The 24,634-nt window shown below is 43.3% G+C and overlaps 1 protein-coding gene across 5 annotated transcripts in view; it reads left to right on the top strand.

Moving 5' to 3' along the window:
* LOC119178158 (dual oxidase maturation factor 2) overlaps positions 1-24,634 on the top strand; it is an 832,350-nt gene that overhangs the window by 257,439 nt on the left and 550,277 nt on the right. The gene's annotated exons all lie outside the window — the stretch shown is intronic.

Below are 24,634 nucleotides of genomic sequence, written 5' to 3'. Positions count from 1 at the left end.
CCTTTCTAGTTCTTCTCCTTCTTCTGCTTCTTGTTGTCTGTTGCTACCTCGTTCGCCCGGTTGTCTATGTTTTTTTTTGAGGGTCTTCAAACTGTGGGGGTGACCCTGTGCTAGGGGAACTTGTACCATTTCACTTAGAACCTCCGAAGAAGGCTGGTCCACCAGCCGACACTGTTAGGAATAAATAAATATTTTATTGTTTTGTTTCCTGTACTGCATTATTCTCGAAGTTTATAACTTTTATTACGGTAGCAACTCTGATCATCTATTTCATATATATATATATATATATATATATATATATATATATATATATATATATAAGGCCACCTAGAGTTGTGAGCCGGCAAAAGCCCTAGCGAGCCGAAAAGGGAAAAGAGAACGAAGAAGAAGTGTGTGTTAGCGCTTCGTTTAAAGATACACGCTCGTGTCTTCCTGCCCCGCTGTTCCTGTCTTGTCTTCACGGCTCTTGGTGCGTGACAAACTGTTGGAAGTGCTGGGTACTCTATGCACCTCATAGTGCTTCGTCACGGCGCCCCATCAGTCATCATCACTGACTGAGGGACAGCGTTTATGGCAAAACTGTTGGACGACATCTTCAAACTCAGTTACACGAACCACCGTAAGACAACCGCATACCACCCCCAGAGTAACGGCTTGACAGAAAAGCTAAACAAAACACTAGCTGACATGATTTTTATGTACGTGGACGTGCAGCATAAAACGTGGGACGAGATCCTGCCATTAGTAACGTTTGCCTATAACACCGCAACCCAGGAAACGACAAGGTTTGCACCCTTCCGCCTCGTTTACGGTCGAGACGTGCAAACCATGCTAGACGCCATGATTCCTTGTGACATCGACCAGCACAAGCTGCTAACTCCTGATGTCGAGGATTACATTCAGCGAGCAGAAGAAGCACGTCAATTAGCCCGCGTGCACATAAGATCGCAGCAATGTAAAGACTCTCGAAGGTACAACATCCACCATCGACCAGTTACCTATCAACCTGGCGACCAAGTGTGGGTTTGGACTCCTGTTAGACGGCGAGGTCTCAGTGAGAAACTCCTGAGCAAGTACTTCGGACCCTACAAAGTATTACGGCGGTTGAACGAGGTCAACTACGAAGTCATTCCAGATAGAGGCTCGGCAACGACCCAGCGCCACTCACCACGAACAGAGATTGTGCATGTCGTCCGCCTAAAACCTCATTTTACGCAGTAATAATCGCTTTACTGCGCAAGGGCAGCAAACATTTCTTTTTCGTTGTCCTTAGGGTCTCGAACGAACTTTGAACTGTATTAATGTTTTTTTTTCTTATGACCAACCACAGACAGTTGTCTTTTTTTTGCATCTGCATATGCCCTGTGCACTATAAGTATTGTTCCTCTATTTATTTTTATTCCCTTATGGGCCCTGCTGTCATTTTGTGTATGAGCAGCGAGTCGATGCTCTAATGGGATGGGGGAATAATGCCACCTAGAGTTGTGAGCCGGCAAGCCCTAGCGAGCCGAAAAGGGAAAAGAGAACGAAGAAGAAGTGTGTGTTAGCGCTTCGTTTAAAGATACACGCTCGTGTCTTCCTGCCCCGCTGTTCCTGTCTTGTCTTTACGGCTCTTGGTGCGTGATAATATGATGAATCGAAGACGTAGTTTGGCTCATACGCCATGTTTATTCCATTCTGACTTCCCCTTCTTCAGCTTCTACCAACCATCGCTACGTTCTTACGTTACAGGACTCCCCCTCCCCCCGAAAGAATGCACGAGCACCATATTACAATACATGATGAAGAAGGTGAACAAGCAATCTTAGAACACAGAAAAATGTCCAAGTGGGCTGTAATTCCACATCACATGGAAGTTCCGTAAGATCGCACAAACTTCACAGCAGAGGGCAGCAGTCCGGTCATATCTAGGGTAGCTCTGGTCGACGAGGCTGGCTGTTCCGCCCGGGATAGCATAACCCCGCCCTGCACACGTGCACAGATGATGACACGACTTGATGATGATGAACAAGGCGGGAAATCTGTGTAGCATTGGATTGACGGATGTCTTTGGCATCGGATTCAGCGCCGTCGTGGCAACAGACACTTTGCTTCTTGTCGGCGTGCGTGAGGACCAGGGCTGATGGGACGATGTCTTTTTTTCTCTGTTGTATACGTCGTAGCTTCATGTCTCTTTCGTAACTTTTTGTGGCGTTCTCTCCATTTGTTGAATCGAAGACACTGCCTTGAGAACTGGTGGAGAAAAGTTTGTTGACGTTGCTTTCTGCGAAGGTGACTTAGGTATTCACTTTGCCTTTGCTTTTTTAATTGCTGTTGCCTCTGATGACATTTAAGCCACAAGTGTAGTCGTGAGGACGTTTCACTTGATCCTTGTTCTTGTTCGAGTAGCCGTTGTAGTTCCTTGAGTTCGTAGAGTTGCCTATGTTGAAATTGCTCGTTTTGTTGCGAAAGTTGGTCAGATGGGCATCTTTCAGAAACATGAGTCTGCTTTCCTTTGCACGGTGATGTGATCAGTAGATAGTCGGTATTCAGTACTGTACAGCTGGGCTTGCGATGAAAACAGCGTGATTGACTGATGAGAAAACTCCCAAGATGGTTGTGAGTCATCATTTATTGTGAATGCTTCTGTCAGTTGACAATGCGCCGGCGTTAGTGGATTCAAAATTTGTGCAGTACTTTGACTCACATGTGTGTGATCACTTGACAAAGAGAGCGCAACAGACATGGCTTCAAGTGGTTCTGATGGCGTATGTTTTTCTTTTTGCAGCGTGATTAGGCTGAGAATGTCTGTCGAATGACCCTGGTCTGAAACGTCAGGGTGTGGCTGGTATTTTTATTTCATTTATTTTCTCTCAATGCACAAGGCGTTACAGAGAGGAGTGGTGGAAAAACAAGTAACAATCTGCACAAGCAAATGCAGCATGTTTAAAAAGGGTATGCGTTTATGATACTCTTGAAGTTGGCCGGGTCAGTGATGGATGCGATGGAAGCGGGAAGGTTATTCCAGTCCGTGCTTGTTTTGGGCACGAATGAAATAAATGGAGATTTGTACGGCTGCTTGTAATTCCAACTTTGAAGTGGTGATCGCTGCGGGATGAAATGTAGGATGGCGGCAAAAAAGCGAGTAACTCAGTGAGTGCATGGTATGGTACAACTTGTGGAAGAGGCACAAGCGCGAGATTTTGCGGCGAAACGATAGGCTAGGTAGATTTAAAGTTGACTTCATATGGGTCTTGGGTATTGTGAAGATTCACCAGCTCGTCACGCGTAAATGCCGTCACATGTTCGAAACCGTCTGGGCCTTGTGTGTGACATGAAGCATCAAGGAATTCAAGTGGTTCCGTAACATCTGAAGTGTTGTGGTGCAGTGAACACGTTGAAAATGCCGATTTTATTGCTCTTGGGAAAGCCGGCTTTAGGTTCAGTCTTTTGGCAAAATGGTCTAGATTCCTTTCGGTATACGAAGGCTTTACCTTGTCTGTTGCGACGTGCAAGTTACCAGTCGGTGTTCGAATGCGTGATGTTTTTTTTTTCGGAAGAGTCATATAATGGTACAATGGTGGTATATTTTCTCTAAGGTCTCGTTTTAAAAATAAGCTTGCTGATGAGTTATGCACAGGTCTTCATCGTATTCTTTGAAACAAGTGATCGTTTCTTTGATATTTTTCCAAGACTCATCGTTCTAGAAGATGTGGGTGAGGTAAAATTTGTATGCCTCACCTGAGATGTACTCAGTGAAGTTGGTGATCATCTCCTGTTCCGACCAAGATGCAGCGGCGGCGTGGAGCTGGAACAGGTTGAACCAGTCCTGTACGGGTCCGTCGTCCACTGATCCTGTGTACATCGGGATATCGAGGTCTGTGAGTGATCATGCCATGATGCTAGTTACGACATACAGCGATGATCCGCTTCTGCAGTCCACATACGGTCAAAGCGTCATGTTGAGGGCTTCGTTTATGATGGATGGCTGGTGAAGTGGCTTCCAGGTCATCATCCTGTCGACTCGTGTGACGCTATGATGAATGGGAAACGTGGCCTGCCTCATACGCCATGGTTATTCCATTCTGACTTCCTCCTCTTCAGCTTCTACCGACCATCGCTACCTTCTTACGTTACACACACACACACACACACACACACACACACACACACACACACACACACACACACACACACACACATATATATATATATATATATATATATATATATATATATATATATATATATACGACGTTTTAGGTAAATATTCGTAATTGAACATTTATAAAAAATGATTGTGAAAGCGTGGTCACCAAGCTCCATGAACTGAACAGTACAAGCAGCATTTTATTAGCCATCACAGCACACGACACTTTTTCTTTTTATCTATTTTGGTTTTTTTTGCAGGTCGTTAGTTTGTGAAGTGTAAATTCTATAAGCTTAATTGTGAACATTTTCAATGTAATCTGTTTGGCTCGGTAGAAGATTTAGGAAGTTAGGAAGATCGTAGAGGGCCTAGGGTGTCAGGAACGACTCGGTAACTTCCTCAGGATCTGTCTGTGTTTGTCACAAAAGCATCTCCACGTCTTGTTTCGCCAAAGCTGGGGCTTCCTGTTTGCGACGCGTTTCAAAAGCCGTGAACGTATACTGAGGAGATTGTTCTTAGAGAGCGGTTCAAGCTGGTTGGCATGTTGTAGATGTGCCAGGATTTGCGCAAGGATCTCCTTCCGAAATTTCTCTCTAATTATAGAACGGAAAAGATGAAGAAATTGATCATATTGTAGGGCTGCTCAAGGGCTCTGCAAAAGCACCGCGTTGCTCTTCTGCCTCTCTGACCTCGTTCTTGAGTTGGCGTAATCTTAACAAGTTGGCGCGAACGTTTATTCCTGCCCGGCAAGACGCACGTTAGCGTTCAGCGGCTGAGTCCCACGTCACGAACGCCAGTCCAAGCCTGTCGGCCGCTCCACGGGCTTTCTGAACGCGAACATTCGCTTTTGCCTACGTAGCTGGCTGGACACTTTGAATACGGCAACTTGCAGACTACTCGATGGTGTTGCTTCTTCCTTCGGCAGTGGTAGCAAGCGGGTGAACATCGAAGCAGGCTTGCGAACCACCCCAACCCCTGATTTTCCGAGAATCACAGAGAGCTCTTCACTGGCGCTCGGCACACATGGGATGACAATGCGCTCAGCTGGCTTCAACTATTTTTTTTTACCAGTGGGGCGACCAGCGAGGGAAGGTTGTCGCGTAGTGTGTCTTTCACGGGTCAATCTGCATGGTACAGGGATCGTTCTCAACACATGGTGACGCCCACTTATATTAATAAAAACGCAGGCAAAAACGGAAAGAAAACAAAAGCCATTTAATGCAATACGCTGGGTAATATTTTTGTCAGTCTGTACTTCTCAAGGGGGCTTCACAAAAGTGTAAAGAGTGATCGTTTTCGTTGATAAATGTAAAACCTGTTTTCTGAGATGTAATAAAAGTGGCAAGCTAACTGGAAAAAAATGTTAGGAGTGTTTGATGTTTATTTTTATTTATTATTTACAAATACTGCTGTCTCAGTTTTTGAGACATTGCAGGAGTGGAATACAAATGTTCAAACAGTAAAACAAATTATCAGAATACATGACTACGCAACTCTTTTTCGAATTGCAGAGCATCGAGTCTGCGCAGAGACCCATCAAGCTCATTCCATAGATCCACGGTCCACGGAAAAAAGGAAAACTTAAAGCAGTCGAGACTAGCTCTAAAGGGCGTAATGTTTAAGGGATCAAATCGTCGGGTACGGCGCGCAGAAGCTGCAACAAAAGAAATGGGCGCTATAACACCCAAGCCTGTGTGAACAGTCTTATGCAGGAGGATGATACGATCGCAAGTGCGCCGATGTTCTAGAGACTGCAGTGATAAAACATGCGCATGCGAAGTAGGCGAGAACCGCTGGTCATAGCGACGAAAAATAAACCTTATTGCTTTCTTCTGAACAGATTCTAACATAGCTATGTCATGTTTATGGTGAGGCGACCAAACAACCGACGCATATTCAAGTATGGGCCTGACCAAGGTCTTGTACGCTGTCAATTTGCATTCTTTTGTCGAGTTGTTTAAAGTGCGTCGGAGATACCAAAGTTTTCGAAGAGCCTTGTTGCAGATTGTTTCGACGTGCGTGCGCCATTTTAAGTTTGTTGTCAGAGTTACACCTAGGTATTTAAACTCCGTGACACGAGCTAGACTGACACCATTATTAGTGTATGCAAAACTAAGAGGCTGTTTCTTATTTGAAAAGGTCATGGCTACAGTTTTTTTGAAATTAATTGACATTTGCCAGTTTTCACTCCAATTACAAAACAATGAAAAAACACTGTTCAGGGCTTCCTGATCTTCAACACTAGAGATGGTGTTATAGATAACGCAGTCATCTGCATACATTCTTAGTTTAATTTGTGTGTCACCGATAATTTCTGCTACGTCATTTATGTAGATAATAAACAAGAGCGGCCCAAGCACCGAACCTTGGGGCACCCCTGAAGTGATTTGTACTTCAGACGATTTCACATGGTTAAACGTAACAAATTGTGTGCGTGACCGCAAGTAATCTGCTATCCAGTCAACTAGCTTATTGTCACCAAAAAATGTGCGAAGTTTAACTAAAAGTTTAGCATGGCAAACCAAGTCAAAGGCCTTTGAATAATCAATAAATATGGCGTCAATCTGTCCTCGGTTGTTAAGAGAAGAAGCGACGTCGTGCGTAAATTCAAGCAACTGTGTAACAGTAGAATAGCATGCACGAAAACCGTGCTGTGATCGGGAAAGTATATTGTGTGCATTTAGGTATTCTACAATATATTTATGAATGATATGCTCCAAAAGTTTAGAGCTGGTAGAAAGTAAAGATATTGGCCTGTAATTTGGTATTAATTGCTTGTTTCCAGACTTAAATACAGGCACGACGTTTGCTAATTTCCACAGCTGGGGAACTGTTGCAGAGATTAATGATTTTTTAAATATTACAGTAAGATAATTAGCACACCACTCTGAATATCTTTTTAGAAAGACATTGTGAATACCGTCTGGGCCAGAGCTTTTCGTTACATCAAGATTTAATATAAGGTTATGTACTCCAGAGGAGCTTACTTCAAGATCAGGAAGAGCAGACAGATTGCTGCATGCAGAAAACGAAGGCTTGATGCCGTTATCAGTGGAAAAAACAGATTTGAAATAATTATTAAAGGCATTTGCTATAGCTTCGGGATTTGAGCAGGATTGGTCATTAACAATAAATGATGAAGGTATAGACGATACAGGACTAATCGATCTCCAGAACCTGGATGGATTTTTTTTCATAAATCTAGCCAAAGTATTGCTGAAGTAGTAGTTTTTAGCCTCTTTCATTTTAGTGCCTAATTTACTTTTCAATGTGTTAAATGAAGAAACATTGTCGTTACACCTGGAATGACGATTCTTACGTAAACGCTTTACGCGACGAGTGAGTTGAATGATTTCTCTATTATACCATGGGTGTCTTGGGTTCCGTTTAATATACTTTTGAGGCACGTACTTTGATTGGCATTCACGCACAATGTCACAAAACTTAAGGAGCAGCGTATCTACATTGCAAAATTCACTGCAATATACAAATTCATCATAAGATGAAGCTAAAGTGTCCAATACGGAAGTATCATCAGCGTTAGAAAAGTTCAAAACAGTTTTTATCTCAGGTCTTTGAGGTGGACACACTAAGTTCAAGGCAACTTCGACAGCTTTATGGTCAGATAACCCATCGATGACTTCGCATTTTACACCGTGCGATAAGAGTTGCTGGTTTACAAATACAAGGTCCAATATTGCGTCCTTGCGTGTTTCGGTATCTACAACTTGAGTTAACCCAAAAGAAACCGCCAGATCGATCAGGGAACCGCAAAGTGTCCTGTCACGCCCTGTTGGGATAAGTAAGTTCCAGTTAACGTGCGGGAGATTGAAATCTCCAGCCAAAAGTAACCTACAATCGTACAACTTGTTACTGACAAGGTAATCATTAATAGCAGGGACAATATCATCGGAGTTAGGAGGACGGTAGAGGACACCAATAACTATTACGATACCTTTAATGTATATTTTGCACCAAATGGTTTCTGTACCCGGAAGGTCAGGTAATAAAGAAAATTCAAGATTAGATTTAATTAAAACTGCCACACCGCCTCCACGTCCGGCACGCCTGTCTTTCCGAAGAAGCGCATAACCAGCAGGCGAAATTTCGCTGTCAATAACAGTATCATTTAGCCAGGTCTCAGTAAGGCAGACAATTGATGGGCTGTGGCATTCCACTAAACAGTTCAGAGCTTCAATTTTGTTTAGTATACTCCTCGCATTTAAGTTGAGGACAATTATATTCCGATCACAACGTCAATCAGCCTTCGCGAAAACAGAAGCGGATGAAGCTGAGTTTATACCAAGCGCTTGCGCAGAAGCCGATTTCGCAGAGTCGGACCCCGCTGAAAGCGAGTGCGTAGAAACCTTGATAATGGCTTTTTTATAGTGTCCCACGTGTAACGAACACCGTCAATTGTGAGGGTGTCGTGTTTAAGCTTCACTTTCCTAGCATTCTTGCGCATATTTTGCGAATTCTGCCACAGCATTTTACGTGCCAGTCGAACCCGAGCAGAGTAGTCCTCATTTATATAAACTTTAGTTCCTTTAAGTTTTCGGGCGTTGCTCATGATGGCAATCTTTGACCTGAAGTCCATCAGTTTAATGATTACCGGCCGAGGTTTATCTCTTCTTACTGCTCCAAGCCTGTGGCAACGCTCTATGTCGTCACAATTTACACCGAGTTTAACTGATAGCAGATCCAATACAGACTCAAGCAAATGGTTAGTCGTCTCGGATGGTGTCTCATGCAAACCATGAATTATCAGGTTGTTTTTACGGAGTCTGTTTTCTAGCTCATCGTTCTGACGGTCAAGCTTACCAACTAGTTTTTGAAGCGTACCAACGGTCTGCTCCAGTTCACTTACACGTGGTATGATGTTTGACACAGACGCCGCCATTGCCTCAACATTCATTAGACGATTTTCAAACGATGCAACTGTTTCAGATAGGCTAGCTAATTCCTGGCTGATACGGGCTTGTCCAGACAGTAGTTGCGACAACATTTCATCAACTTTGGGACCGGGATTGGTCTCTATGTCGCCACAAAGTAACAGTAATGATACTCTTAAGCAATGCACCAGATGTGTCACAACGGCAGTAAAGTTCAGAGGGTCCGGTAGCAGCAGCAAACAGCGGTTATCACTTCTGCAGCATTTGTAATTGTATGTTACCTGCAAGATGAAACAGACGTGCTTGAAACGGCAGTTCGCCATGCCGCCACCGGACCCACTGAAGTGATGGTTCCACATTGCCGCTCTTATATCCTTGGGCATCCTCGCTGCCAGCGCCGCCACTGTACCATGCCGTGAACAGTACAGATGGTTGATCGAAATCACGTCAACAGGCGGAAAATCCTGCACACGATCAGCAGCAGCAGATTCCCGCCCCGTCGAAGATTGCACATGGCCGTCAGTACGATCGCCGCTGAATCGTGGTAGGAGCCTGCGCAGTGTGTCGCTTGAAGGGCCATGCATCAGAACATCCGGACAGCCGGCGATAACGGCAATCTGCAAGATGAAACAGACGTGCTTGAAACGGCAGTTCGCCATGCCGCCACCGGACCCACTGACGTGTTACTGTGTTTCTTTCCGGCACTAAAACTCAGCTGTTGCTCCAGTAGTTCGTCACGTACACCTCAGCACCGAGAATGTAACCCTACCATCTGTGATGAATAATTTCACATGAGCATTTAGTGTGGCAAAAGCCGCTTATATTTCTATTGCTTTCCGCAAAAGCTTTGGTACTTTGCAACTACACTAGTCTTCTTATTAGGGCAGGCAAATCAGAGGGAGCTCTGGTGTCTCAGACTCAAAAGTTAACAACGACCGAGTCCGACAATGACCGAAACTTTGCTGGCAATGCGAGAAATACTTATGTCCAGTACACTCGACACCAAGATGCAATTGGAGCATATCGTGGTTAATTTAGAAGGAAAAAAAGAAATCAAGAGATGGCTTGACGTGACACTCTTCAAGCCCAGTCATAGAAAAATGAAACTGGGGCATGCTGGGAATCTATCAACAGCATGAACCATGAGGAGGATCAGCGTATGTTGAAGTTGAATTGTGGACAACATAGGTACACTCTCTTCTACGTATTGTTTTCGTTGTGGTGTTGAACACCATGTGCTACAGCCAACCACGAGAAACGTTTTCTGTGGTCAAAACGAACCCCGCTAGTGTTTTATGAGACTATTAACCTAACAGGGTCAAAAGCAGCGCTCTTTCTAAGAGAATAGCAGAATGTGTGTTCCTATATGTTGAAGAAGTTAATGCCAGTGTCCAGTTTACTGGACATGGTTCTCTTGTGAAAATTGTTGTAATAAAATCTTTTTCAAATTTTTGTGTGCTTTTCAATAGCCTATTAGCTAAAAAAGAAGACTAAAAAACGTTGTTCTGCCTTAGAAAAAGTTTGGGTCGGAAAAGAATACGGCTTGGCCAACAAGTAAGTATTGAACCAGATATTATTAATACATTAGATTACCTACGACAAGAAAAAAAAAACACTAAAGAATGCAATGCAGTTGGTCGTAGCTTCTTCGTATATTAAATATTTATGACTACATAAAACTGTGAGGACTCGAATTAAACCGAGCCGAAGAAAGAAAAAAGTCTTCAGTCTGAAAAATCGTTCATGACCGGCCCGGAACATATTCGCGTACTCTACACCGGCTGGCTTTTAAACGGTATGAGTAAGAATGTATTGGCCGCGGGCCGCTATTCTTTGGTTCCCGCAATGAGGGGCGGGCGAGAACAGGATGAAGAGCGAAGCCATTTCCGTAGGGAACTCGTCAGCGTCGTGGTGGGAGGAGAAAAAAGCGAGCGGGGGGAAGGGTTCAACTTCATGCGGCATGTGGTGGACGTTTAAAGAACTAGCCCCTCGTAAGCCGGAATCCTGGCCTCTCTGAGGATGCGAAAGTTAAGCTAGCTGATTTCACAGTCAGACAAAACTCCGTTGACAGAAACGAAATGCACTTTTTATTGCATGTTTTGTATAAAAAAACAGGTATATACACGTAGTGTGAAAGTATCAATCTATAAACGCAGCTTCAACTTACATCTGACATATGGACAACATGAGCAAACGTTGAACCCAATATCTGAACCAATGTGAATATAATCAACAATCGCGAGTAGGACACGTTGTATTTGACTCAAGCTCGTTTGTTGTGAAGAAGGGCATAGAATTTGAGTACCAAACTAGACTAAAGTTCAGAGGCACGAAGAGGCTTAAAGCGATCAGGAGTTCTAAAAAGAACGTCGCTGGGAACAGTGTTTCGGCAAGTCGACCTGTTCTCGTGAGGGCAACAGCGTTGCCTTGACGAAGAAAAGTTCATTTGTCAAAAATTTGCCTCCATTTACATTCTCTGTAATAATATTTCGAAGCATTTAGTCCATCACGTGTATTCGAGTGACACTAATAGAAGTAAGCACTCACAAACTCTGAAACTGCTGTTACAAGAATTTATAAGTAGAAGTGGCCTATAATAATTTGGCATCATTTGATTTTCTCGAAAAAAGTAAAACAAGCTAGAAGCACGCATCCCAGCCAACTTGAATTCAAGCCCTTAAATAAACCCATTTTCTCGACAGCAGCTTGGCTGCCATCTTCATCAATTAGTCATGCCACACGGAACTTCTCTGAATCCAGTCACCCTTGCGGATGACTGGGTTTACTCATATGTACTCATGCAAAATAAAAACCTGCTCCAATAATGGGCCAAAGTTCTTGTGCTCACCCGTTGTTTTAGGTAACACTGAAAAACCTTCGCGGAACTAGAAATCTCTGGGTTAGCACACCGCAAAGCCGCGTAAAACTTGTGTTGTCAGATTAAGCAATCTTCGACGAATGCATGGTGTACTTCTTTGGTGTGGCTCACTGCGGTCCATTCTCTGCCCGCTACAACTTGCCGTCTTTATCTTTCTCGTAGTTGACACGGCAACCGACCGAGATAACTGAGCGAGATCCAGCTTCTAATATCGCTGAGTGAGAGGCAAGAAATAGTAGAGGCAAGCGCTGCGATTTCAGGTGAATCAATCACTTTCTGTGCTTCACCTGATTTAAAATTCATAAACAAAGGAATAAGGAAAACCATATAAACAAAAGAGAAGTTCTTTACGGGGCATCAATTTTTTTACTTGTGAAAACTTGTGAAAGTCAATAAACGGGAACGTTCACATGTTTCTCACTTCGTTCAACCGAATCTTAGGATTCCCCGCAAGCGGTACGAGTGTGCATGTTCTTTGAAATCAAAATTAGCGCCGAGTTTGCGGGCCTGGTGTAATAGCAACGCTGTTTCATACCGACATGCCCACGAGTATTCCACTACTGCTACACTTATACCACTGTGCAATTTCATCAACTCAAACTCAATTCAGTCATGAGTATTAGTAATACACAGCCGGATAAATAGGGCAGTATGCTAAAACTGTTTGTAAAACTATTATTTTTCCGGATTTTTAAAATTTCAGCAGTAGTCTACAAAAATATTAGGCTTCTCTTTTAGATTGTAACCATGAGAACAGATGGGCTAGTTTTGTACAAGTTTTATACTAAAGGATTTCATGTTTGGAATTGAGACAACGTTGACAAAGATATACATAAGGAAGGAAATACTTTTGCTTTGCCATGTGTAGATATATGGCAAATTTATGTTCAAAAAATAAGATTCACTTCTAATGCTAGAGCAGTGAAGCATTTGTTTTCGTGCTGCCTAATATGTCTACAAATCTTGCTATAATTATATTTAGATGTTGATCAATAAGTGCACCTATTTTACTGGAGGGAGCAAGTAGGCCCTCTGGTAGTTGTAGAAGGCGCAATCCGTGATTATCTGAGCACAAATGAACTTGAGGCATCAAGTGGTTGCAGCCACAACGCAGCCTGAGTAGAGCATGCTAGCGGCCAGAAAAAAGTTGCCGGCTCCTCTCCACTACTTCGAAGAGGTGGCTGGCTTCTCCACCAAAAATTGTGCAGTCGCTCACACACAACCTCTACAACGACCATAGTTACTATGACACTAAAGTTCAAGTTGCCAACTGCTTGGCCACATATGGAGCAGTTAGTGAGCAGCTCATGAAAAGAGCTCTCGAAAAACACAATGAACTTTCGTTCCCTGGTAAGAGTTGTTCCATCGTTAGAGCTCCAGTGCTGTTGTCTTGATGCGTACAGCAGATGAATGACCCCACAAAACATCTTAGTACTTGTGCACCTGTTACTTAGTACTTGTGGACAAATTACATGGCTTGAATGAAAGAAAAAGTTAAATTTTTAAGACTTCATTTTTCTTTGCTAGACATAATATTATTGAGAACTGAGCTACCATAATGCCATAAAAAGTATAGGGGACACTAATTAGAGCAAAATTCAACGTAAATGAGAAGAAATTAAGGTGGACGAAAAAAATGCTTGCCAGGAGCTGGGACTGAACCTGGGACCATCCCATAACACGCCCAATGCTCTACCAAATAAGCTAACACGGCAGCCATTGCTTCGTCTTTTTTATGCAGTATATATGTGCATTACATGTGCCAGCGTTGGTCCGTGCTACTGGCAGCCATGATGGCGACTGTGAAACACTTTTTTTTGCCTCTTCGTGCCGCGTAGCACTTAGTGGCGCTAATTGACGCACCCGCGTTTAGGTGCACATATATCCCCGATGAAGTGGATGAGGGAATGGCCGCCTTGATAGCTCAGTTAGTAGAGCATCGGATGTGTTATTTAAAGTTGCCAAGTCAGTGCCAGCTCACAAAAAGCAATCTTTTCATCCTCCTTTATTTTTTAAATTTACATATATTTACATATAATACTGTCCTCTATACTTTCTTTGGCACTATTGTTCGTTAGTTCTAAATAATACGGCTTGGTTAGGTTACTTTTAACTGACAGACACAATTATTCCAAGGAAAGTAAAGGATTTGTCGTTAAAGTAATTGTAATGTGACTGTGAAGAAAAGTGGACAAAAATATTACTTGCCATGTGCAGGGACCAAACCTGTGACCTTCGAATAACGCGTCCGACGCTGTAGCAACTGCGCTATCATGTCGGCTATCCACCGTCAGCTTCATTGGATGTATGTGTGCATTTAAATGTAAGAGTGTCAGACAGCGCTGCCTGTTGCCATTGCAGCGAGTGTGGGACACCCAACTTATGCCTGTAGGCATCATGTAGCACGTGATGTTCTTATGGCTGACAGCTGAGTAATATTTCCTGACATACTACCTAATGGCAGTAAGTCTGCCAGAACGAGACCCTCGCTATGAATAAAAAAATAAGAGTAAATTTAAGGGCTTGTTTTCTTTTAAGGTTGCACGGCGGGCTTGTTCGATTTCCAACGTCTGAGGTATAGCGCATTCATGACGGGGCATAGAAGAAGACTCATAGTGCTGTGTATGTATTATGTGTCTTCTTCTCTGTCCCGTCCTGGGTGCGCTATACCTCAGACACTAATATTTTGTTTGCTAGACAATAATAATGATAACTGTCTGGCAAATATGCGAAGAAAGGTATAGAGGATGTTATTAAAGTATTTGTAAAGTAACTGTGAAGAGGTTTTTGCCTCAAATATTAGGTCGCCTGTTGCAAGTGTCCTGTTGCCTAGCATGTGGGTGAAGGAAAAATTAAGGAGGGAGCATTGCACAATGCGACAAAAAGTATGTACAAAAAGCCAAACCGACTAACGCAAGCCTTCATTTGACCCCTATTTCATCTTTACAAGATAGCCTCCTTTTTTTTTTCAAATGACACGAATAAATGGAATACTTTTCAGTGTCCTTCAACCACATGGACTGCCCTTCTTGCATTTCACCTTGCAACAAATCTAGTGATCAATGCTAATGCCAGGCAATCTTCGAGAGAAGTTGCCGAGATTAATTAGCATAGCGAGCACTGGGATATCAAATAATGCCAGCATCCACTCCTCTGCAGCCATTTCTTCAGCTTCCAGGATACTACTACTATTTTTTATTCCTTATGGTCTCGAATAACCTGATCTCTCCAAATCTTAGTGTTTGATGATTATCAGTGCACTAGAGAAAATTTAGGTGACTGATATAGGTGGTGTCGGTGCAGTGAAAGGTTCAAATATAACGTTGACAATTAGCTACAGCTCAACTGTAAACTAGCGACAGTTCCATGCTCGATGGGATCGGGAGTAAAAGGACCGCTAGAAAGCTTGTAGCTCTTAGCACTCATGGTGCAAGGTAAATACCAGAGTTTATGGTGCTTATTAATACATTGTGCGGTAGCAGAAAAGCTAACAGAGCTCCAGTTAACAATCGCAGGGACTCTTTAGATGCATGTCATCGGAACTGGATGAGAAAACGCAATTGGCGCACTCCATTTTAATAATAGCCGCAAATGCGGCACAAGTAAGCTATCACAAAACAGCCACTTAGTGAGCTAAGTAGTATTTTTTGGAAGTCATACGGCTTGGTTAGGTTGACTTCCAAACTTGGAAGTCAAACACTTTCAAGTTTGGACGTGTTTCAGACGGCTTTTCGCAGAAATACAACTGTCTCTTCACGTTCGTATAGTTTTGAAACACACAGGTAGGAAAAATGAGCATGCACTGTAGAATGGACCATTTGTGTTCTAGCAAAGATACGTGAATTGTCATGAACAACTGCTTTAAAGTAGAACGCTTCAGGGAACTAAGAGCTCAACTTCCTTTTTTGCAAACATGAAAGGGCATAGAAGTGTGGCAGCTTGGGCTAGTTGGTATGGCATGGCGATAGTTATAGCGAGAGAACAAAACGACGACACAGAGACACGAAGGACACGAGCGCTCGTGTCCTTCGTGTTCTTCTTGTCTCTGTGTCGTCGTTTTATTCTCGCACTTTAACTATCGTCATGAAAGGACAGACGCAACCCTGGAGAACAACTGTCTCAGATGGTGGTTTCAGTATGCGAACTAGTTTGTGACTACATGCTCATCCCATGTTAAAGATCACTGAATTGCTAAGAATCCGACATGCCTTAACGAGTTAAACTTTGTTGTTACTCCACCAAAGACTAATGATTGTAATACCTACCGAAACTCTCGCTGAATGAGGGCACGTATGTGACGTCAACTTCAGCAGTTTGCTTTTCTTCCTCAGCAGGGAAAGATCCGTTCATTTGGGCAGATGTTTCAGCAGCTGGCCTTTCTTTAGCAGGAAAGATTCATCCATTCGGACAAATGTTGAGCCTTGGAGAGACCTGAAACCTGCTGGTAGGTGTGGCACTGAAGCAACATCAGCTTAAGCTGCTACTGCTGCTTCGTGTGAGCACCACACTATGTCGGCACTGCAGCTTCTGTGGTGAAGGCAGCTGCTGTCTGTGTATTGGCCGAAACGAGCACCTTGAGGGTCATGTCCACCTGTGTAGCTGAGATGGTTATGATCCACTCAAATAAACAAAACTTCTTCAATTGGTGTTATGTCCAGTTGTTCATCATTATGCATTATTTTCTGCTAGCTTTCTTTCGTTAGGAACTTAGGTGGGAATCTTGTAACTGAACAGCTACTGTACGTTTTATGTCTCATACGTGCATTTTTCAACCTTTAGGTCAACTCACAAACGTACTAACATTCCACTGTCTTCTGAGTTGCCACAGTATTCGTGGTTGCCTTACGTACAGTTCTTCGTGTGGTTGTCTGAATATGATGTGGTGAGATTAAACATATTATGTTACACCTGCACTTTTGCTAAACTATATTTTATACATCACACTGTCTTTGTGACCATGCGGTGTTAATATCATTTTATATAAAATAGCTTGTGTTTGTTTTGAAGAACGACACACTTAAGAATAATAAAATGTTTCTGGTTTAACGATAACTTCCCTGGTGCCAAGTTATGTTTCCAAGAACACAAAATATTTTCTCATCTGGGAAATCATCTGAGAGCTGTGGAAATTGAGCTGCGTTATCCGACACCAGCTAGTTGCACAGTGCGTGGCTGCGTAAGAAAGATACTACTGGGTTATTTTCCATATTACGCAGCAACGCTATCCAACATATACATTCCACTCCAACTTACGTGCAGTTCCGATGTACACAAACTGAGTGAACATGACTACCCTATCAGAAGGTTCCAGAACTGTGCCACACTCTCCGACACTTTTCTGAGGCAGCGTGTGACATTATAAAAATAGCAATTTCTTTTACCACAAACGCAATGGATGACAATGGCTTTAACTGTTGTATGTATTTGCATTTTTATTCACACATTTTAGGTGCAATAATTCTATATACATGGCATGAATGGTGTGTTTTTGTGTGTACTAAAACACGCTGCCAAGAAATCTTGTATAATACTAAAGGAAGCTGGAGAGTTTAGTGTATTGGTATAAAAGATACTTCAGCAATTTCATTTTTTTTCACATCTCGGATGGAATAAGCACATTAACTCTGCGTGCTGTTCTACTAATTGGCAGTTTTTTTTTTTGATGAGCCGCTTAGTTCTTGTTGGATGTAAATCCAACGTTTCATTGCACTGCTGTGGTTTAGGGATCATTTATTACGACGCAAACAAATGAAGTATTTCATTTATAAAAGTAATTTATTCATTAAGAGACACTGTGGTGCAAATATTTCTCGGCTTCTTCGTTTTCCCGCATGATATGCCCCAGCGTAAAGCAGCATGCTCATAATCGGCCCCGTAAGCAGCCACAAGCTTTGTGAATAAATATACCGAAGCGAAGTCGATGATTTAAACCAACCATCAATTGACACGCTTTCTCTTGCATGGCTGCCTTTACACGCACATAAAAGTGCATTCACGCCGGCAAATAAATAAACAAATAAAGCACAAAAGAATATGAGCTACAGTTTAAGCATAAGCTTCGACGCACTTTGGACTCAGGCACTGCAAGACGATTTTCTAGCACGCCGTGCTATTCCTATTCGGCATGAATACAACATGAGAAATCGGGCCGTACGCTATCAACGCCGTCGAACACGTATTGCACTAATGCGGGGCTTTCTTTGAGCTCATCGTGTAGGTACACTTGAAGCTGCATTCTTCAGCTGGCTTTATGACGTATACACTTGTGCAAAAGGCAGCCTGTAATTTTATAATCGGTTCTGAAATTCGCGAACCGGCGAAAATCTTTCAGCGTGTGTATAATCATTGTAAAGTTGACTGCATTGCATTGAAAAGACACAGCCGTTATAGTTATAAATAAAGAGACTACAAAGAATTTTCTGAACGCACACGTGCGAACTGCGCTTTCGGTGTGTGTCACACGATCTGAATCAACCATGAACTTATCTTTTCACCAGGAAGGAACAAAGACGGCAGTGCGCCGGCTTTAAGGAGATGCCTCTTTATATCAATGTTGAGTCGCCGCATAAGCACGGAATCGCGTTCGTGGTCTTCCTGCCTAAAGTGGCGACCGCATACGCGTGAATCTTGCCGCCGATCTGATACCAGCAATCCGATGCACTGCAGCCACTCGGTGCGCCTGCTGCTTTTCCCAGGAATACGGTGTCGCATCTTCGCTTATCGGTTGTCGCTAACCTCTGGGCTTGCAGTTCACAACGCAGGAAAGTAAAAAGTTGGGCGAGTTGGTGCTGGTTCATGATGATAAGGGGCGCGAAAAAAACGACACACAACAGAGAAGAAGTACACGGGACGACGCGCTACTAGCAACTGGAATATTTTATTCAGGAAACACAATTTATACCGCAGTGACATCAAATTTAACCCAACGAATCGACCAAAAACTAAAACTACGTGCTCAGCATGCCTATAAGTAACGTTGCAGATAGGCTATCTCCTGAATGAAGGTGCTAGTAGCGCGTCGTCCCGTGTACTTCTTCTCTGTTGTGTGTCGTTTTTTTCGCGCCCCTTATCATCATGTCACAACGCAGGTTAACATAGAAGTGTTGCAGCTTGGGCCAGTTGGTATGACATGACTCAGTTGGAACTTAGCGCTCCTGTCTTTCGTGTCCTTGTCTCTGTGTCGTTGTTTTGTTCTCGCGCTATAACTATCGGCAAGTTAACAGCAAGGGTGATTGATGGTGTCACAACAACCTCGTGATACCTACTGGTCGGCTCACGTCAACATGGAGCGCGTAAAATCCAAGCAGACAACGCTCTCCGTGTGCCGGAAGTCCCAAAGCGTGGCTGTAAACTATGAATGTGTTCTCTTTTTTTGTGGGAAAATGTTTTAGGCAAAATAATGTATAAGGTGTTTTAAAAATTACGACCAATATTTGTTCCCCGTTTATTAGACACGAAATACCTGTACCTCGTGTTTTACAGCCAATTAGTTCGGCTGAAAATGATGACGTCATTATAGCAGACGTGTCGCTTGGTGTGTGGGCGGTTGAAAACGCATTTGACCAAGTCGCAGTGATCTCCAGTGATCTCGAGTGATTTTCAGCTTGAAAGCGTTGTAATAAATTACACAGCTTACGCAGGGAGCTCTAACTGGTCTCTGAATTACCTTTGTGACTTGGTCTACCAGCCCATTGTCTTAGGGAAAAGTAGCCAAAACCACTTAAGGGTCTCTTTGAAACGTCAGCCAGCCTGTCTGAGGCACTTCTACTGTTCACCTTGATTACCATTTTGATTCAAATAGAGAGAAATAAAAGTGCACGAAAAGGTGATTGCCAGCGGCGGAACCTTAAGGATGCTTTTCTCAAAACAATTATTCGTCAACTTTAAATTTCATACATTAGCTTGAAATTTAGAACAGTTGAATGAAAAGGTGTTTTGCTTAGCGAAATCACCTTTGCAAGGGTACAAGATGGATGTTGTACCCCGAGAACCTTTTAGAAGATAAGGATCTTTCGCATTCTTGAAACTCCCACGACTTTCTTCAGGTGCCTTAAAGCCGGCACTTCGTGTGCTGCGAGTGGATGTCGTGCATGATAAGCAGAAGCACAGCTGAGAGGAAGGGCTGGGTTTCGACAACTGCCTAATTTTTTTTTATCTTGCTTGTGCATAATTGTGTATAAATACTTACTCTTACAAAATTGTCTGGTAATGTTGAATAGGCCACGTAAGTAACGATCTAGCTGTTAACATTGCGGACCGTCTATGAACATTTGCGATGGTAGTAATTGCTAATAGACCCTCGAAATGCCTCCTGCTTACAATCACTTAAACCCTATATTATGTAGACCGTCTAAATCCGTCCTCCTCCTTATTTTTTAATTACTATAATCTGCACGTAACAATCAGGACCTAAGCAGGCGTAATAATACTATTAATAATAATGCACCCATTCAGGCTCTTGTTGCCCCTATGCAAGCACACCTGCTTATGTACCTATACAGGCCATTGCACTGCTGCTGCGTAAGCAAGAAATGCTCCCACATGGAAGTCTTCGCATAGATTGGTGTGCTAACATAAACGAGTACATGTACTTTGTAAGTATAGTGCCGTACGTATTACCCAAGAAGCCGACGGTGTGCCAGTCGTTCCTTCTTGAGTTTTTCATTATCTTTGGAATCAAGAGCACTGGCTAGTGCAATGACTTTTTTGCCCAATTTTGAAAAAAAATCGGCCGTGTATCTGCTTGCCTCACTGCAAATGTCGAAAACCGATTCTTGCCTCAGACAGTGCCTCTCTACGTTGAGTCAGCTGCATCTAGCTGACATAGATGAAATAGATGAGGCACAGCGCGACATATGGACGCCATTTGGCACTGCTGACGGGCAACATGAGCTTGTGCAGAAGCTAAGGCCACTGCCAGCTGGCTGGACCACATTTTCGACAGAGGACTTTTTCGTTCATAGCATCGCATTTTTAGCGCAGCGTAAGAAACACTAGAGTCTTTAGAATTACAGATATATGTGTTTTCCAGTAAAAAAAACACTCCACCCTATACTTCATTCTTATTTTATTTATTTATTTGTTTGGGCATTTTCACAAAACGCCCGCAAAGAGGGTAAAAGAAAAAAGTGGCTCCTGACTTGGCCCATTCTTCGGGAGGCACCTCGGGCAGGCGCAGCAAAACAGTACATAGATATATGCAATATTATACGCATAATGTATAAATAAACGAGGAATACAACAACAAGCGGGAAATATCGGTTAAATTTTAGACAAAGCTGTTTCTTAGCGATAAATACAAAGGCGTTATCAGCACTAATTACATATATTGAAATAAAAACAATTTGCGTGTAATAATAAAAGCAAATATAAAGATAATGAATACAACAAATATATTTCATACATTACGAATCTTCAGCCCACGCACGCTATAAGAGGGTTTGGATTATTACATTCGCCATTCGCTTCCTAAATTTTGTAATAGTTTTTGTCTCCCTAGAGTATTTTATTACTTCAGGAATCTTGTTGAACAGTAAAACTCTTTGGTTATCAATTGACTGTATGCCATATTTAGTCCGACACATCGGCCCCACTAACGCAGCGGTACGTAGGTTGTGTATAAGACCTCTGCTTAAGTACGTATAAAAAAAACTCGAGAAGTTATTTCTCATATTTGTAAATAACATGGATAGTTACACCTTATAGCGCTCTGGGAATGGTATAGCGTTGTACACACAAAAAAGGGAGGTATTTGTGGGGACCCAAGTAGTTAGCAGATGCAGTGCACGTTGTTAGAGAAGAATACTACGTTCACCGTTTTGTTAGACGTACCCCGGACTAAAATGCAAAACGTGAAATGCAAATCGCCAAGGGTGCAAAGTTCCGCTTCTGTCCGATACTGTATTCCCCTTCTATAGCTTCCAGACTACAGAACAGTGATTGTAGGAAGTTTCGATGGCTGTCGCGCTACTGACCGAGCCAGTGAACTTGATCAACTCAAGGGCTTCAAGCACTTGGGGACCTAAAGGTATCGAGAGCAAAGGCGAGACCACGTACATTGTTCGACAGACAATTCGTTGATTCAACAGCATAGTAGCAAGAAACTTTCCGAGCACATGCAGCGGCTCATTCGCACAGCCTGTTAAGGTTATGTCACAATTCTCCAAGTTGGTAGGTAATCCCGAACACGTTGAGGGTACAACGAACACTTCTTCGCCCAAATATACTTGAGGGAACACCGGAGAGCCGCAAATGTCAGCTTGAGGATACCGTGAATTAGAGTACTGCCCATTTACCGCAGCTACGACATACGCCCCCTAGTCCATATTGAAGGAAGAAAGGTGTACCTTCTTTCACTTGCTTGCACCGTTTTTAAACTCTCCACTGCGAAATTCTGGAGCAACCGCACTAGTAGTGATTTGAAGCTCGTGCTAAGCAGGAGGTCCTCGGGTGCTCTCCTTTACCACAGTTGGCGCAGGAACTGGGGGTGAAAGGTCGGTACCGCTGTGGTCTGGTACGTTGATCTTGTGTGACAGGTGCACTCGTATTTTAACGTTGTCCTGAATAATTCTTCCAGGGTGGTCGTTTGTTGGCCGCGTCCAGGTGGCTGGCGCTGCCGAAGGTTCGTCGATGCTTTCTCGCAGCTGTTGCTGCTGTCATCGGGTGGTCCTTCAAGTGAGCTTTTGCCAAAGCTCTCGCGAGTGTCAAATAGGCATCCATTTGCAGATACTTCAAGAGCTTCGCATTACTGAGGCCGACCACAAACCGGTGACGGATCATGCGCTCTTTTTCCTTGTAGTTGAACCAGTCTACCAGTGTGTGCAATGAGGTAATGATTTCGTCGACTGACTCTCCAGGTTGTTGTATGCATCTGTGAAAACATGTACTCTCGTAAACGACGTTGTGTGACCACGGAGTGATCGCTGAATGTTTTTTTTTCTGGCGACTTCACACCGCTTCTGTTCAGATAGTGCGAAGGTTGAAAAGATCTGTCTCACTGGCCTGCCCACTGTGTAAAGTCAGGACTTTCATTATTCGCTCTTTAAAGCCAAAGGCAAAGTGGTAGTTGTGGAACAGTTGAAACTAGGAAGGCCATTCAGGCGTCTGGTAGAAATAAAACGTTCGCGAAGCTATAACAGTGAGCTTGGCGTGAACTGTCTTGACTACTTTGTCTTCTGACATGGCGTTGGTAGACGAAGACTGGCGGAACGCCCCTGAAATACCAATAAAAGGCCACTTCTGACACTATGTCGTGTTGCGGCCTACTGAAAAGCCATGTGCAGCTCGGCCGGCCGAAGGAACAAGGATAAGGAATTTAGCCACTTCCAACACCCATGAGATAATGTCAACCTTTATTCCAAACAACCCGCATACCCCCCCCCCCCCCCCCCGCATTCTAGAACACCCCTTCATTCAACGCTCCACCTTAACTCGAGAAAGCCGATGGGAGCACCATCTCAAGGTAGGGAAAGTCGCTGCATATCAGTGGCAATTTGCTGCTATTCTTGAGTAGCGCAGCGTCATTTTCAGCCGACCAGCGGCGCAGTGCGCAACTTTGTCAAGTGAAGGGTGAAATTCGAGTCGAGGAGTGTTTGTGAATACGGGGTACATATATAGCAGACACTCATGTGACTAATGATGTAACGTACAAGCACCACTTCACAATTTTGGGCAACAGCGCCACATATCGTGGACACATGACGCGCATATGTGCTATCATCACAGTTGTAAACTCACTCGTTCCTTTATCAGCAAGGTGTTGCTTCGCCTAGTTACGTTGAACACAATTCATCAATTACGACAGCTAATTTTATACTAACCGCCACTTGACTGAAGCGCGAAACACGGCCTGATACCCGTCGAAACTGCCGCGACTTTTTTAGGCTGAGTAGTTAAACAATTGAGTAAACATTCGATGCTTTTGCTGTACGGCTTCATAGAGCCCTCAAACCCGGGATTACTCTGAGCTTATTGCCGATGCACTGCTCATTTATAAAAATCAAGGTCATGCCTCTACATTGCAAGTTTTATGTGTGGCATAGAACTGTATCATTGATCTATATCCTGAATACAATTTTGAAGTGTCGTATAGTACAGTATCATTCATTTTCATAGCGAATAAAAAATTATCCAGTGCACTTGTGAGTCATCATTTTTCCATGTTTTCTTTTAAAGTCGCCCTGCAACACTTTTTGAGCAAGGCCGGAAAACGCTGCCGATTGATAGTAGAGGCTCCGCAGCGTGCGGCCTTGAAGTCGCAATAAACTATTGAAGTCCACTAAAAACTGCTTTCTCTTCTCTCGACAAATCATGGAAGACGCTCAAAAATCACTTGTAAAAAGCCCATCTGTCAGCCATTGGCTGATTTTAACATGGCGCGCTCGGTCGCTACAGAGCTCGCCGCAGGAGGCCGCGACTTGTCTACGCGTGTGCGCACGATCAAGTTGACAAAGCCGCGCATTTAAAGAATAAAAATAAAAAGCGCTCAAGGTTACGAAGCACAAATGATGTTTTTCTTTGACCCTGCCATCCCACCAAGCTTAGCTGCCAGCGCTTTTGTCAGGGCGAGAAAAGAGGGAATGAAATTTAGTATGCGGCAAATCTTTGTAACACCACTCGCACTGGACTGATTAATAAAATTTTCGCGTTGTTAAATTTGCGAGGCAATAAGCTCTTCCAGTGAATTATTTACATGCTTACCTGAAAAGTGTTTCAAAGCCCCTTTAAATTCGT

The sequence above is a fragment of the Rhipicephalus microplus genome, chromosome 1, assembly GCF_043290135.1.
Source record: "Rhipicephalus microplus isolate Deutch F79 chromosome 1, USDA_Rmic, whole genome shotgun sequence".
Taxonomy (NCBI): Eukaryota; Metazoa; Arthropoda; class Arachnida; order Ixodida; family Ixodidae; genus Rhipicephalus; species Rhipicephalus microplus.
The sequence above is the reverse complement of the archived record's forward strand: the minus strand, read 5'-3'. Positions and strand labels throughout refer to the sequence as shown.